At 29.6% G+C, this 3,685-nt stretch overlaps 1 long non-coding RNA gene across 1 annotated transcript; it reads right to left on the bottom strand.

Moving 5' to 3' along the window:
* Window positions 1–2,649: 2,649 nt before the first annotated feature.
* On the bottom strand, window positions 2,650–3,063 carry LOC136974983 (uncharacterized). Its single transcript, XR_010880727.1, has 2 exons — window positions 3,014–3,063; window positions 2,650–2,841 (listed from the first exon to the last, which is right to left on the bottom strand). It is a non-coding gene; the product is annotated as an uncharacterized lncRNA (long non-coding RNA).
* Between the last annotated feature and the right edge of the window lie 622 nt (window positions 3,064–3,685).

The following is a 3,685-nucleotide window of genomic DNA, read 5'->3' as shown; positions in this document are numbered from 1 at the left end:
CTTTTCCGGTAACATTTGGTGGCGCATAAGATATAAAAAAAGTCGAGATTTTTGATAATTGTTCTTGTTTGTTAGATTGGTAGAAAATCGCTGCTCTACTTTTTCTAATTAATATGGCTGGAAAAAAGAGAAAAGTGGAAGAATATCGAGAATTTAAAAGTGAATGAACTGAATCCGATGTAGCTGTTTCAAATTTAAAGGTATTTCCAGTGTGTTTAATATGTCAAGAAAAGTTTTCTGACAACAGAAAAATCAAATGTACAAAGGCACTTTTTTAAAATAAACATACAGCATTTGTAAACACTTATCGAGAGGAAGAAGAAAGAAGAAAGGCAGTAGAACTTCAGCGTAAAATGAAATTAAGTAAATGTACATTTTCAAATTGGATAAAATCAAGTAACAATACAACTACTGCTAGTTTTGTTGCCACTCTAGAAATAGTGAAATGGGGAAAGCCATTTACAGATGGGCTGTGATAAATCTTGTGATGTGAATGGTATTGCACAGGTTGTACTTGTTAACTCTGACAAACCACAGGAAGAGTTACTTGATATACTGCCACTTACAGGACAAACTCATCAATGTGACGATATAGAATCTGCTGTTATCAATGGTTTGAAAAGTAAAAATATTGATATTAATAAAATAATATCAATTGCAACCAAAAGAGCACCAAGTACGAAAGGTGAAAAGAAAGGTGTTGTTTCTATGTTTAAAGAACAGATTTTGCATGACGTTTTTCTTTTCACTGCATAATCCATCAAGACGCACTTCGTTCGCAAACTTTTACGAAGAAAATAACGTTAGTTACGGACCCGGTTGTACAAATTGCAAGCAAAACAATGGCAAAGACCACTATATCGTCAGCAATTTTGCAAACTTCTTAATGAAGTCTATAGCCAATATTCTGATCTTTATTTACACAATAAAGTAAGGTGGCTTTCCACAGCAGCAGTGTTAATTCCATTTGCTGCTGATATTGAAGAGATAAAATTATTTTTAACTGAAAAGATCTTGAATACATTGAGCTCAATAATCACGATCGGTTACAAACATTTTATTTTATGGTGGACATTTACACACACTAAACAACAAACTGCAAGGGAAGGGAAATACAGCTATTTTGCTTTTAAAAGAAGTACTTGCTTTTGAACAAAAATATGTTTATTTACTGCAGACTTAGATAAAGGCACATTGCTACATTTTCCTATGTTGAAGGAATATCGACAGGATCATATTTCGATTGGTTTAACATATTTTGCACAAATAGTGGAAAATATGAAATTCGGATTTGGTGAGAGATTAAAGAGTTTAGAAAGGAAAGGGCAACCTTTTTACTAAGACCACTTAAAATCAATTCTAACCGATTTGAATATTTCACCTCTTAGTGTTATTGATCCAGCAGTTTTTCAACTAGAACTAGCAGATTTAAAGATCAAGGAAATGGGCAGTTTCAAATTTGTAAATCTTAAAAATGAATTAGAAAAATTAGGGAGACAGAAATCTACTTTTGCTGCACAGCATAAATGGTCAGAAATAGAAAATCTTAAAAGGAAAGATTGAGTCATTTTTTTATACTTGGAACCGTCTGCCCGATACTTATATTCTATTAAAAACTTATGCATTTGTACTTCTGTCAATTTTCGGATCGACACATTCTTGTGAACAGGCATTTACAAACACAAATTTTATCAAAAATAAACTAAGAAATCAGCCGAACAATGCGACTCTGCCGTCTTGTACGAAAGTTAAAGTAATGTGGTATTTATCAAATTTTGACAAACTTTCTCGAGAAATTCGGCAACAAAAATCACATTAGAAACTACATATTATTCTTATTTTTTTATGAAGTTCTCTATTTTAATTTTTTTTATACATACAAGTTAAACATATAAAATATTTGAAATCCCAGCATGCTGTTTGACCAAAGAAAAATGTTAATTTATATGTAAGGATGTTTAAAATAATTTATTTTTTACTTTAAATTAATAATTATATTTTATAATTATCACTATTGTAACATTGATAATAAATAATTGAATTGCAATGTATTTTATTACAGTACCTTTAAGCAAAGCACAAATAAACCCATTTTAACAAAAAAGAAAGACATTTTAGGCTCAATTTTCAAGAATGTCTGGTAAGTATAATTCTTAAATGGCTCTTTAGGAAAAAAAGGTTGCCGATCCCTGCCCTACACATTCAATCACCAAAATTTAATAGCATCAATTCCTCTAATAAACAGACCTCCCTGCATAATTTCAGAAATTTCCAACCAAAAGAACAGAAGTTATTATTAAGCTTCAAACAGAGTAAACAAAATCATGCCCCCCACACACTAATACCCATAGAAAGAAAAAAACTGATTTTTTAATCTATGGATGTTAGTTTGTAAGGGGCAGGATTTTGATAACCCCGATTGAAGCTTAATAACTCCTGTGCTTTTTGTCGAAAATTTCTGAAATTATTTAAAACAACAGAGTCAGATTACTTATCTGATTCTTACTTAATTGTATTATAGAAAATTAAAAAAAAAATCAATTTTTCTTTCTTTTCTGACTTAAGGAAAGTAAATAACTTAAAAATTCTAAAACATTATATCAATAATGAAATAAAAATTAAAATTAAAAGAAATAAAAGCAAACCCAATTTGCAGAGAAAAACACTTTATTACACGGTTAAATCCCCTAAATGCATTTTGCCAAGAAAATTAGGCCTCCTCGGTAGGGTTATTAACGTACAGTTCAAACTCCGACAATATTCCGTCGCGGGTTTCCATTACGAATTTCCATCTATATATCCGACAAAACTTTCCCAGCATGCATGCAGCTGTCAACACACCTGTATTTAAATTAACTGTATTATTTTGCATAATTATGGCAAAATGTTCTTTAACTTTTCTTTTTACATTATTTTTTTACTTTTAAACAATTTTTACATTATTAATGTTAATTTCACAATTATTAATACTACAATGATGAAAGATAGGAGAATTATTAATTTTTGATCTTACAGCTGCTGAATGTTCCAACAAACTGGTCTTCGGTTTTCTCTTTGTTTCACCAATGTAGAAACTTAGAATAATACTTGTGCATTCGAGTCTGTAGGCCACGTCGTATTCTTCTAATGGATACGTCTTTTAATACTTCTTATAACCGTCAGATTGGACAACCTATTATTTTGAGTTGGAGCCAGTTTAATTAAATTTCGATTGAGAATTTTATTATATTTTTTATATAAGGAAATAATACGTACTGTTTTGTTTCCTGTTTCTCTTTCACTTTATATCTTCTTTGGATACCCGTTTAGAATATACTTCTTGTGCATTGCTTTTATTTCCTGTTCTCTTATATTCATTTTTGTTGTCTGGAAAGAAAAATATCTTTCTTATTTCCATTAAATATACAATATGTTTTTGCAATATGATTTAAAGTTAATAACATTTTTAGCACGACAATTCAAATTTACAATATTTGAGACAATCTATAAACTGTCTAATCATTATATCTAAATAATTTATTTCATTATACTTCTCAGATTCTTGGGTGAATTTAATATTTGAATTAATTTCATTGGATTTTTTCAATATTTGAATAGGTGTCGTTATAACACTATTATATATAATCAATATGTCATCAACAAACCTTTCAAAAAATATAACGCCCCTTAGGTTTGATAAAGTTTT

This window comes from Centruroides vittatus, unplaced genomic scaffold, assembly GCF_030686945.1.
Source record: "Centruroides vittatus isolate TY-2023 unplaced genomic scaffold, ASM3068694v2 contig_359, whole genome shotgun sequence".
Classification (NCBI taxonomy): Eukaryota; Metazoa; Arthropoda; class Arachnida; order Scorpiones; family Buthidae; genus Centruroides; species Centruroides vittatus.
The sequence above is the reverse complement of the archived record's forward strand: the minus strand, read 5'-3'. Positions and strand labels throughout refer to the sequence as shown.